The sequence below is a fragment of the Diabrotica virgifera genome, chromosome 7 (genome assembly GCF_917563875.1).
Source record: "Diabrotica virgifera virgifera chromosome 7, PGI_DIABVI_V3a".
Lineage (NCBI taxonomy): Eukaryota > Metazoa > Arthropoda > Insecta > Coleoptera > Chrysomelidae > Diabrotica > Diabrotica virgifera.
Window position 1 is genome coordinate 166,890,970 of NC_065449.1, and position 14,470 is coordinate 166,905,439.

Below are 14,470 nucleotides of genomic sequence, written 5' to 3' on the forward strand. Positions count from 1 at the left end.
ATGATATGTGTCCTGTATTTTTGCAAATAAAGCAGGTGACTGTACCTTGTGACAAAAATATGCGGTAAGGTGTTTGGTCGAAATTTATTAGAATAGAATCTGGAATTGATGATGTTATAGGGCTTACATAAACTTGCCTCCGAAAGCTCAATATGTGACTATATTCCGGAAGATTCGAGCTAATTTTCAGAAATGTTATTGGGGAAATAAGCTTTAAACCGATATTCTCTAATTCTTCAACTAATACTTGATGAGGAATTGACGAGCAGACACCAGACAAGACTAGTCTTTCTGCTGGAGAGACAAGTCTCCGTGCTGTTACAACTTCGTTGAGTACTTCTATAGAGCCATATTGTGTCATGAAATTATCTACTACGGTTTTGTTTGCCAAATACATGCAGATTCTATTATGAGATAATCTAGATGAAAAAATTATATTTTTTGGGTTGATTATTGTGCACAACGGAATTAAATAATCCTGCAGTTTAGCATTATCGATACAACTAAATACAATTGCTTGGGTCTTACTCGGAAAATAATGTGAAGCGGCTGATGCATAACTGTTTGTTATATTCGAACGATGATTTACTTGACTGGTTAGATCGGAAGGTGTGTTTACATTATATGAAGTCATCTTAAGCTGCGGTGGCGAAAGCTTCAGTCCGACTCTGGTAAGTGACAAACCAACCGCATGCTAGCTAACCTCACAAAATGATTGTAAGGTGGTGTATATTTATTATTTAACGTTTTATTTTCACAATAATAAAGAAATAATTACGTATATATGACTTACGTAGTAGTATCTACTAGATAAACACTTTAATTTTAAAAACTATTTAATATTACCACTTGTTTTTAGTAAAAACTAGGAGTACAATATCAGTACAACTTGACCATACCTTGCCAGGGCCGGTATCCCTGAGATTTTTGTAGTTGATGTACTTCTTTATTATTATTTGGTTTTCTTTGGGTTTGGTTAGACTAGGGATGAAAACTGCGATTGGATAATGATATGAAGTAGTATTATTTTCAAATACAAATGAAGTCATGTTAGTGTAATCAGCCGGTCTTTTTATAAAGAAATGGTCTATACAAGTTTGACTTCTAGGTCTAGTTTTTTTATTTATATAAGATAAGAAATTTTGTGAAGCTAGAATATTTTGGTATTCTTCAGTGTGGTCTAAATCTCCAAGCAAATTAATATTGATATCACCAACTAATAAATGAAAACACATTCGTTTTTTACTTATGAGGTATTGATGTAAATCCCGATTAAAACTATTTAGGTTTACTGTCGGTGATTTATAGATAGCGCTCAAACAGATTTTTGTTTTATTATAATTTAAAATAACTTCAAGTAACTTGATGTTCCCAATGATACAACAGAATATTCATATTTTTTAGAGGATTTAATGTAAATAATAACTCCATCATTTTTGTTTAAATCACCATAATTGTATAATAAATCGTAATTTTTAAAAAAAAATGGGCTTTTGTCAATATCATCTTGAATGTATGTCTCCGTAAGAACTAATATATCAAAGTTAACATGTAGAGTTGACAGAAACAAACAAAAATTATCAAAATTCTTACATATACTGCTAACATTACAATGAATTATTATTTTTAAATCATTTTTTATCGTCACTGCGTAATCCTTATTAAAATTATCACTACTTACACATTTTGTGTCAACTTTTTGTTTTTCTTAGTCTCTAACATAGTTATCCATTTTTTTTAACTAGCACACACTAATTATTATTTCCGCACAATTTACATTATATATTATGTAGATGTAATGGTATATACATTACATTTAATGTTGTTCGTTTGAACAACAATAATATATAAAGACTAAAAGTTAACTAATTTTAAAAACCAATAAACAATAACTTCAAATAATAACCAACACATGCGCTTATGACACTCTCACTTAAAATCATAATCGTCAAAATTGATAGTTAACGAAACAAAACCAAATGTTGTATCTTTGATGCCATGTTGTTTATCCTTGTTTAAATTATTGTACTTTCTACGGACAAGCGGGTTAATTTTGAGATGCTTGTTCCTGTGAGTAAAAAAGAGACCTAGTATAAAAAGAAAGTAGTGAATAATTTCATGCATGGGAAAAGTTAGATTAGAAGTACTATATCGCATTCTTTATTTATATACAACGAGCCTGCAATAGCTAATGTAGCTTATTTTACAACTTTAATCAAATACGGCATGTTCCCTCTATCCAGAAAAATTGAACCAAAATTATAATACATTTTAAATGAATTTCCATAACTAAAGTCCCTAAAGCCGTCTATGTCACTAACTTCTCTAATTTATCAATTTCGTTACACCGCTAGTAGAAGTTGCATGGGATTTTTCACCCTGAGTCAACGCTGGATTTCATTACCATATAGATAGGTGCTTGAAGTCCCAAGAGAAAACACCAACAACGTGAGAAAAGGTCTAAAAAATTATATACTTATTTACCTCAGAGTAAAAATTGGAGGGATACCGTACTTATTTTCATACGAGCTTTTACACTTGCTTGGGTTTAGTATGTAAAACCGGCTTATTTAATTATGGTTCAGAATAAACTAATTTCTAACCAGCAAAGTGTTAAACGGTAAAACAGTAAAACTGTATTTTTAAAACATGAGTATGTACTTACCTTTTTCAATAAATTTAATTATCTGAAACAAAGAAAACAAAAGTTAAATAATATTACTTAGACTCAAGTTGTATTTCAAATTTTTTTTAGAAAAAGTGTTACGGTGTTAAAACAACATACTCGTACTTAAATAATACTTTCAACCAAACAATAGATATGTATACTGTTGTAAACATTATATTAATTAAAAAAATGCCGAAACCAAAAAGACTCCATTTTCAAACAAATAAACGTTTAAAAATAATAAAATCTTTGGATTTCCAAATTCGGAAACAGATTCTCTCTTATACCTATTCCCATCCTTCTAAAAATTGCAAGGAATAAAGGGTGATGAATGTATAGACATGGGGAGTCTACATAGTTGCACTCCACAACATATCAATTCACCGAGGTAAAGATCAACAAATCTGCTTCCTAGTACTCGATACGTGAGTAAAACCGTAGGTAGATAAAAGGCATTATATTTAATTTCGATTCAGAGATCATTACCATCTTTCTATGGACCATTTCGAACTCTTTTGTTCTCATCAGGAAAGCAAATGTAATGATGCTTGTATTAGTTATTGATACTTTATTTATTATTAATAATAATTATTATTAATATTTTAAAGTATTTTAACTACAATCTATAAAAATTTAATTTATTTGAATTTGATGCTTGCTGACCTATATATTGATTCTTGAAAGTATATATCTCTCTCTCTTTCTCTCTCTCTCTCGTGTCGTTTTCCCTCTATTTAGGGTTGTAATTTTCTCCAACACTCCTAACAAATGCACTTCTAACAGTCATCATCATCATCATTTGGCTCTACAACTCTATGTGAGTCTTGGCCACGTTTACTCTTTCCCTCCATTGTTGTCGGTTTGAGCAGCTATTTCCCATTGCTGTACTCCCATTTTGTGTATATCACTGGCCACTGCGTCCTTCCATCAATTTCTTGGGCGACCAACTGGCCTTTTGCCATCGGGCCTTTCCCAGAATGTGGCGTTCAGAAATCTTTCGTCACTCGATCTTAGCACGTGACCCGCCCATCGTATTCTTTGCTTTAATGTAGCGTACTATGTTTTCATCTGTCTGGAGTTCACCATTGTATCTTCTTCTCCATTCTCCTGTTGTCTCTTCTCTGCAAGGCCCATAGATAATCCGCAGTATCTTCCTTTCAAGTACCAGTAATTTTGTCGTTTCCCGCTGGTTCAGTGTCCATGTTTCGCTTCCATAAGTTATTGTGGGACGAATTATTGTCTTATATACTCCTATTTTTTACTGGTCTTGAGAGTATTTTTGATTTAAAGGGTCATTAATAAGTAATATGCCCTGTTTCCTGCAATGATCCTGGCTGCCACGTCCTTTTCGTATTTATTTTCAGATGTTATGATCGCTTCCAGGTACTTAAATTCTTTGACGACTTCATAGTTGTATTAATCAATTATTACGTTTTGTCTAACCCTTGGTCTTAGGTTCTCTTCGTAACCACCATGTACTTGGTCTTGTCCTCGTTGACCTTAAGACCAAGTCTTAAGGTCAACGACGACAAAACCAACTTCCTTGGCTCCGTTCTCGAATAGAATGAAAACTTCTTTTGCATCTCTGGTGGATTGTGCAATTGTGTCCACGTCATCCGCAAAGGCCAATAGTATTTTTGATCCTTGGACGGCAAATCCGTTTGTTAGTTGTGGCTGAGCTTTTCTTACTGCATGTTCCAGTACGAAGTTAAACAGCAGGAGGGCGAGATGATCTCCTTGTCTAAGCCCGGTGTCAATGAGGAATTCCTCCGACGTGGTGCTGCCAATTCTGATTCGTGCAGAAGCGTTCTCCGTGCTCACCTGTGCTAATCGTACCAGCTTTTCAGATACTCTTATTTCTACCATAGTCTCCCACAATGCTTCTAACAGTCCTAATAACCTTCTAACACTCCTAACAGTCTTCAGATGCAATGTCCTGCTTAGAATGGCCTGTCTTCTTGGCCTTCTTCCCGGAACGTTTCCAGAAACAACACTACCCTTTTTGAATTATTATCCCATCTTCAAACCACGTTACTGAAGAACTGGCTCGTTGTGGACAGTTGTTTTAATATCAAGTTGGTTAAGAATTAAAACGGTTGTAAGATGAGCTGTCCAAAGCATGCGCAATATTTTTCTCCACCACCACATCCAAATACATCAATTTTTTGGCATTCTTGCGCGAGAAGGGTCCAAGTATATGCCACAAAAGGAAATAATGCTAATACAAGTTTAAGTACTCGCAAGTGCGACTTAGACAAACTTTCCAACTTCTTTGTCTTCCAACTTTTGCTTCGCTATTGCCATTGTTAGTTATACTAGATCCAAGATGATTGAAGAATTTACTAGTTAGAAAGTAATACAGTTATTTCCGTGGAAACTGTTGTCGTATAGCATTTTCCTGTCGTTTATTTATTTTGTTTTTGTTAGGATCACTACCTATTTGACTTAAAGATTGGTTTTTTGTACGTCCTGTCTGTCAATAAATTTTAAGGAGTTTAGGAACATCATTCTTCTTAAGGGACTTTAAACAAAGCCGGACGAATAATACTAGGAGTTGATGGTCACTTCCACAATCTGTGTCCGTGTGTATTTTACAGTTGGTGGTTGAGTTTATTAGGATACAGTCTATTTGATTTGATGTTTGTCAAGAAGATGTAGGTAGAGTATTGTTGGATATTTCCATTTTTTAATCGACAGTATCATATCTATTCAGACAGTCGTTTAGTTTGGAGGGTACATGTGTTGGCACTCCGTTTGTATTATTTGTGCTATCAGCTTCTAAAAAATAGACGGCATTGCCAGTAGAAAATATCTGCTAGTAAATATTATTTACTACTATCACTAGAATAGATTTGGTCGGAGAGACTAAAAATATCAGTAGCATCGCACTAAGGATTGGTGCTTGGTTAACGTTCCCTGGACCTTAATTTAAGCTAATAGTGAAATTAAAAAAATAATTAACAAAACTGGAAGAGTGAAGACAAGCTATCCAGAAAGAAAATTTTAATCTTAGTAGGGCAAAAATAATGTTCATTTAAAGATAGAAGTCCTACAAATATACAAACACAATGATGACTTTGGATGGTAAAATGACTCTAAAAGGGAATATAATTTAGGCAGGCCTCAAACATCATAAAATGTGTGTAAAATATAAAGCTTCTGGCAGGTTTAATTCTACTAAGAATACCTTAGGACACGGTCAGAAAAACTTAGTAAAGGTCCAAATCAGCCTAGAATGAGAATATAACAGTTTATTGAAGGTCAAAAATAGCTTATGGTAGGGGAGCCTAGTGATGAGCGAGACTGGTCTTGGTCTTGGTCTTGCAGCAAGACCAAGACCAAGACCAAGACCAAGACCGCCTTTTGGTTGCAAGACCAAGACCAAGACCAAGCTTGCAAGAACAAGACCAAGACCAAGACCGAACCTTGCAAGACCACGCAAGACCAAGACCAACCTGCAAGACTCTTGCACTTTTTTGAGAAAAATTGGTTTTTATTATTTAACTTTATTTTTTTAGTTCAATAATATATACTGACATTGTAAGAAACCTTAAACAATATCGAATTTTTAAAGTACATAATATTTTGGTTATATTTTTAAGTCGTTTTGATTAAGTCAAACGGTTTGCATTTTCTCAACCTTCAAAGTGTCCAGAAGGCAACTTTTTAAACGGCGACAGTTCAAGGACAATTGAAATTACTTGTAAGATAAAAAAATGTAAATATAGCATAAAAAAATGCAATTAAAAACGGGTTTTATGTACCAGTAGTTTTCGCTTTTTTGTCTAATAAAAATACTGACACATATTTCAATTCTTTTCGCATAATCGAGGAAAAATGTAGGTCGATAAATTTAAAATTAATAAAAAAATATCATAATAGATTTTGAAAATGGATTCACAATGCTGTGAAAGCATTGTGGCCTGAATAAAAAATAACTGGTTGTCGATTGTAATGTGTCAAGCTTGGTATCGCAAAATCCAAAGCTTAGGTTCAGTTTCTGAATATAATGACAAAAATTCCGATACTGGGAAATTTTTAAAATTATTTTTTGAATTAATTTTTTACAATCAACGAAAGTTGGAAGTTGAATTATTTGTGAAAATCCCGGATGACAAACGCGTAAAGAATTTTACTGATTTCATAGTTGAAAACTGTTTGGAAGAATCTAGGTTTTCCCCAGAAAGGGCCAGTACTACAAATAGTATGTGCCGCACTTGAAATGCATGCGAATCATTTCAGTGTGTTTTAAGTTCTAGTTTTTACTACCCACATCCGAATATTTTCAACTTTTTAAATGTCATAATGGGTATTCAATCCAAAAATATGTGAAAATAAAAAGTGCGAATAACTCGTGTTACGAGAGCAATGTAGTTTAAATAAAATTAAAGAACTGCAAGATAACAAATTACAGAATTAAGCGTTTATAACTCCCCATTAGGTTTAGTTATTATGTTATAATATTAGGTCTATAAATAGGTATGGTAAATATGTAAGTATTTACTAAAAAGTATGTTTTAGTTAGTTTATAAAAAAAGTTAATTATATTAAATAATGATTAAATAGAGTAAAAAATATTTGATTTTTGTGTTCTCTTAAAAAAATTTAATTTATTTTCTTAAATTTGACCCTCGTAGGATAAATACTACAGTGTTCGAGTAAAAGGAGCAGATCATTATGTATTCACAACTATAAACCGTTTATCCCTTTTCGTAAAATCCGTGAATTGAAGGTCCCCGACCATTTGTGGCACCTTTAAGAAGCTTTTTTTCTTTAACATTTTATTAAAATACAGGGACAATAAACAGTAATCCAGACTAAAGACGTGGTCTGAAGGCAGGCGGCAGGTATCGACAGCATACAAAACACATGAACGTGACACAACCGAAGGCCGGCAATTGCAACAAGGGTTGTAAATGCAGGTTTTTCCTACTGAAAAACATTACCATTATAAAAATATACTCTAATCTCTTTATGTAGAGAGAAATAATTAGGTCATTAGGTGAATGTATAATGTTAAAATTGGTATCCGTTTGAAACTACATTCTACATTCTGTTAAAATTTTAAAGCAAAAAATATAGTTTCATTTTTCACATCTTTATTTATTTCAATGTACATTTTATTCGAAATTGTTTGGTTCAAATTATTACTACCAAAAAAGCAAGACTAGCAAGACTCTTGCAGCAAGACCAAGACCAAGAACAAGACCGGCTAGTGCAAGACCAAGACCAAGACCAAGACTGCCGTTTGGCTGCAAGACCAAGACCAAGACCAAGCTTGCAAGAACAAGACCAAGACCAAGACTAGCCTAGTCTTGGTCTTGTTCTTGTTTTGCTCATCACTAGGGGAGCCCAAGCGGGAATTTTTGCAGTGACTCAAGTGCGTCATATTATTAAATGGGGAGAAACCTTGTACCGTGAAAATGTACCTCTTCCATATATTGGCTCTTAGTGCAGGGGAGTTGGTTAAAGGGGGCCGAAAAAAAATCTATCCTTAGAAAAACTCGAAATCGTTAGATTAAGATAAGGTAAGTTAAGTACATGCAAAACAGTGTATATTTCACAAATCTGACGTGCAAATTAAAAAAAAATGACAGATCGAAAAACTAAAGAGGTCATAAAGACGTGCTCAATGATTTTCTAAAATCTATCGAATGGTACCAAGCTCGAGTTCCCACGGAGAGGGGCGGGGGTATATTTAATATTTTAAATAATAATCCCGCGATATTTCGCGAAACGAACATCAGATCGAATAACTGAAAAATACACTTATTCAATATTTTTGAAAAATCTATCTAATAACACCAAACACGATCCCCCACGGAGGTGGGGTGAGGGGTTACTTTAAAATCTTAAATGGGAGCCTCCATTTTTTATTGCGGATTTGGATTTCTTACGTAAAAATAAGTAACTTTTACTCGAGATATTTTTCGGATTATAGATATAAAATATGACGCTATAATCTAAAAAAACGATTGTGGGAAATGGAAAATTAAATTAAAAATGGAAAGTACCCATTAAAATGGAAAACTTTACCTAACTTTTTTTGGTTATAGAACCTACTGTAGGATTGTAAATATTTTATGTTAATTTTTAAGATACCTTGTATATAATATTTCTTTAATTATTCGTATTTACAAACACGAAACGAGCGGTTGTCGGCGAGGCTCTAAAATGCACAGATGGGTGGGCGTATCTAATCGAGTGGTAGTTTAAGTGAGCAGTTTCTGTTTATTTTTAAGACATAAAAATAACAAAGTAGAGCCCTTTGACCCAATTTTTATTACTAATAGGCTAGTTCCCGCGAAAGCGAATTAAACCATGAAAAAGGGAAGATTAGCAGTAAAGGAATTTTGGTTGTGTGGGAACGAATACATTTAGTCGATGATACACCATAAACGCGACGGACCTATGTTCTTAGGTTAAGGGATAATAATAAGGGATAATACTTAGACGGGTATTATATTGATTAGACGCAAATTATTTATAAATACATTTCCCTTTTGTAAGAGTAAGAACATGTAAGATTTTTGGTCGCAATTACACAAGTACTTTTATATTTCGATAATTTAATAGTAACAATAATTTAGACATCTATTTTATTAATTAAAACTATTAAACATCAAACGGACTTTTATTACGATCGTCTTTAAAGAAAACCTACATTTTGGGGGCTCAATCGCGGATCTAAGAAAGACAATTTTGTCGTAAAGTTCGCGAAATACCGTAAAGTGACGTGTAATTAAAAAATCGACTCAGGTGACGTGACGTAATTTTTGGAAACTGTTTATGACTGTTCGGGAAACGTGGAAACTGTTGGTGATTTTCGGACTTTTTTAAACTATTGGTGACTTCCGGACTTTGTAAACTGTTGGTGAATGGTTGTGTTGGTGGAGTAGCAGGCTAGTACAGTGTAGACGACGCTGTTAGGCAAATACGACGGCTGTTTGGGCAGTGAAGACGACGACGACGAGACGCAATCATAGCAAGCAGTATTACCAAGGAGAAATCAGGTGTGTTTGTTCCAATATTTTAAAAATAGTCAAGACACTTTGGTCTTGTGTCTGGAAATTAGAAATCTGACCAAAGATTATTTTTTTCGAGGAGCTGTGAACTGGAACTTTGACGATAAACAGTGAATGTTGCGAAAGAACTATCATAAATCATTTAACGATTGACTTTTTTTGTTTTTCATTGTTTTTTTTTGTTTGTTCATTTATTGTAATAAATCATAACTTTGTTAGTATTTGTAGTAAATATTGATAATTTTAAAGTAAAAGCGACTACAATTCTTACAGTTCACAAGTACAATTTACACACGGGAAAAATAATCTAACTTTGTAGTTAAAAGATAATTTATCTTTTTATTTTTGTTTTTTTTTGCGTATTATTATTATATACCTTTTTAAAATGCAGTCTAATCAAACTCTTAACGATTTTCCAAAAATTAGTTTAAACCTTAAAAATTCGGCATTAAGTGCTGTTAAGGCGTTGCATGTTGTCGCGTACGGGGATAAAGGGTTGCCTCGACAAATAAGGAAGAATTTGCGGAATTTCACAAAATTTTCGTGGGATAAAGAATCCGAGGAATATTTCACAAAAATAGAAGACGTGAAAAATAAACTAAGTATGCCGGATTTAGTAGCAGTTTGCAGTGTTTTAGATCTGAACTACACTGGTTCAGAAGACGACGTGATTGAACGTATTTGTTCATTTTTGAACGACTTCAATCTTGAAGACGAGAATGACGATGAAGACGAAGACGCTAGCGATGATGACGGTGATAAAGACGTTTATCACAAGGAAAACGGTAAAGACGTTACCGAAGACGATCGCTATAATGAAGATAACGACGCAAATAGTGATAAAGACGCTTATCACGAGGAAGAAGGTAAAGACGTTACCGAAGACGATAATAATGATGACGATATGGATGATGAAAGGACGACGGATTTATTTACGAGGAATAGATCAAAATCAAACAAAATGACGAGAGGTAGATTGAATGATTCATTTGCCTTAACTTTTAGAGACGTAGAGGATAGTATAAGAAATTTCGACGGAAAAGACGATTATCCCATAAGAAAATGGATAACTGATTTTGAAGAAATTTCCAATCTGATGGGATGGAATGATTCACAAATGCTAATTTTTGCTAAACGATCTCTAAAAGGAATAGCTAAACTGTATATACAGTCAGAGAAAGGAGTTAATAGCTGGAAGCTCTTGAAGAAGAGACTGACAACAGAGTTTGAGAACAAAATAAGTAGTGCTGAAATTCACAGAATGCTGATGAATCGAAAGAAGAAACAAGGTGAAAGCGTACAGGAGTATGTACTAAAAATGAGAGAAATCGGTAGCAGAGGAAACATCGAAAATGAAGTCATAATGCAGTATATAATTGAGGGAATTATGGACGACCCTGCTAATAAAGTAATACTTTATGGTGCAAAAAATTTCAATGACTTTAAAGAGAAGATTAAACTGTACGAATTGATTAAAAAACAGACGACGCAAAAATCAGTTAAAACCGAGACGCATAAAATGACGTGGACGAACGAGGAAGTAAGACGAGATGAAAGAAGAGCGCCTCAAAGCAGGAATAAAAAGGAAGAAAAATGTTTCAATTGTGGAATTGAGGGACACAGATCGATGGATTGTCCTGACAAAGCCAAGGGAGTAAAATGTTTTAGATGCAATCAGTTTGGACACAGGTCTTTTAGATGCAATGAGAAAGAAGAAGAACCATCAACTTCTGGACATGTAAATGTTGTTAACTTGGGGTAAAAAACTCGGTAACATTGAAGGTTGGAAAATTATCACTACGTGCATTATTGGATACAGGAAGTGACATTAGTTCAGTACGAGAAGATAGTTTTGAAAAATATTTTGATGACGTGATTCTTTCACAAAACATATTAGATTTAAGTGGATTAGGAGGTACGAGAGTTAAAACTTTAGGTTCATTTAATAAAATGGTAGAAATTCAAGGAGAGGATTTTAATATTTTATTTCATGTTATTCCAAAAGAAGCACTAGACGTTGAAATTATTTTCGGAAACAATATACTGAGACAAGCAGAAGTTACAATAACCGAAGACGGAATAATTTTATCTAAAAAAAGAGTAGATACTTTTATAAGGAGGATTACAGTAATTAGCGAGACGACAGTCAATAATCATTTTCAGCTGAACCATACAGAAGATAAAAAAATAAAGACGGATATAGAGGGAGTAGTCAAAAGTTACGAACCGGACAAGACAAAGACGACGGAAACATACGAGGACTTCTTTATAAAAAACAATATTCCTTTTAAATACGAAGACGGCAAGGAAGTGTTGGTCATTCCGAAAAGAAAGCAAACAGAAATAATTAGAAACTTACACGAGGTAGGACATTTTGCTGTAACAAAAACACAAGATTTGATTCGAAGAGGATGTTACAATCCAAATCTTAGAGAAAAAATCGAGCACTGTATAGGGAATTGCGTTAAATGTATACTTGGAAGCAAAAAAGAAGTTATAGAATGCGTGAGGAGACATCCAAAGTATTTCGGAAATCCGCTCCGTATAATATCTGACAGAGGTACCGCATTTACGGCGAAGGAATTCGAAGACTATTGCGAACAAAGAAGCATAAAGTCGACGCCGTTTGAAGTACTGTTCGGAACGAAGATGAAGAACAAAGAAGATCTGAGGATGAAGGAGATCATAGAACAGGAGATAATTAAACAATTTGATGAAGATAGAGAGATGCTGAGAAACGAGAGTCGACGGCAGTTACTCAAAATTCAAGAGGAAAATAGACGCAGATATGATCTACGAAGAAAAAGGCCGAGAAAGTACAAAAAGGAGAACTTATTGGCAATCAAGAGAACACAGTTTGGTGGAGCACTCAAACTACAGAAGAAATATTTAGGACCGTACATGGTAGTACAAGTGAATCCAAATTCAGAGTACATGAAGTCGCGGATAGGTAACTAAACGGAATTCGGGTCGAATTCGAACAGGATGGCCGAATGTAGGATTGTAAATATTTTATGTTAATTTTTAAGATACCTTGTATATAATATTTCTTTAATTATTCGTATTTACAAACACGAAACGAGCGGTTGTCGGCGAGGCTCTAAAATGCACAGATGGGTGGGCGTATCTAATCGAGTGGTAGTTTAAGTGAGCAGTTTCTGTTTATTTTTAAGACATAAAAATAACAAAGTAGAGCCCTTTGACCCAATTGTTATTACTAATAGGCTAGTTCCCGCGAAAGCGAATTAAACCATGAAAAAGGGAAGATTAGCAGTAAAGGAATTTTGGTTGTGTGGGAACGAATACATTTAGTCGATGATAACACCATAAACGCGACGGACCTATGTTCTTAGGTTAAGGGATAATAATAAGGGATAATACTTAGACGGGTATTATATTGATTAGACGCAAATTATTTATAAATACATTTCCCTTTTGTAAGAGTAAGAATATGTAAGATTTTTGGTCGCAATTACACAAGTACTTTTATATTTCGATAATTTAATAGTAACAATAATTTAGACATCTATTTTATTAATTAAAACTATTAAACATCAAACGGACTTTTATTACGATCGTCTTTAAAGAAAACCTACACTACTCTTCACAACCCAATAGGTCCCCATAACGTTCGAGTGACTGCACATTTAGCATACTTTGCTCCCCTACTATTACAGTAGGTTTAAAATACATCTCCAGTGGCGCTTAACACGAATATAAGTACTCTCAGTTGTTCTGTTTTTGTTCTAAAGTTCTTCTAGACTCTTTATAGAGTAACAACTGCGAAGATTTTTAACGTCAAATGGAGTGGTGGAGGCGCCCAAACTTCTGAATGTGGCTGCTTAGTGCTAACAAACACTAAGAAAGATTTACAAGATTATTCAAGAAAGATTTTTTGAACCGCAGCTTATAAAATTTTGTGAGGAGAAATAATATTTTTATCCAGAACCTACGTTTCACGTTTCACAATAGGTAAGATTATCTCTTATACAGGGTGTCCCGGAAAATAGTGCGTTCCTAAAAGGTATAAGTAGAGGGTACCATGTAAAGCAAAAAACACTTGAAACATTTTTTTCTAAATGCAATCGTTTGACCAAAAAATTAACATACATTTTGGTATGCAAATTAAAATCTGGCAACTCTGTGAGGTACGAAAATTTAAACGTAGACTTCTTTTTAACCCGCCGTTACACGCGTCTTCTATTGTGACGTGGTTGCACGCGTATGAGCGTCGCCCTCACCTACATAAATTCGACTTATTTCGAGGAAGAATGAATGTCAACATGTATAAATATAAAATGGGTTGTACTCACATATTATAGAAAGTCTCGTAAACCAATTTTTTTTATTAATTTAACAAAACAAAAGTAAAAAAAAATAATATACATAGATCAAAAGCAAGTTTTCTTAATTTTCAATTTCAGCAAGCCACTGAAGAAATTAACGTTCTTTACTCGAATTCATTTTACTAAAAATACAAATTAAAATTAACAACTATTCTGAAGCTATTTCTTTGTGGTATTTATGTAATTAACTATTAATATTTTGTATTTTGATAACGACGTCCGAGGTGGATTTCGAAACATCAATAAAATCACTTTTTCAAGTTACATTCTGGCTTATTTCCCAATTAGAATAGGTAAATTTAAAAATGGGTTCTTAACCAGTGGCGCACCTAGAATTTTCCTCTGGGGGGAGGGGGGGTTAGCTTGGGCACAGAAAGTTTTTTGTATTATTTGTGAAAGACAAGTTACATTTTCCTACTTTCTTTTATATA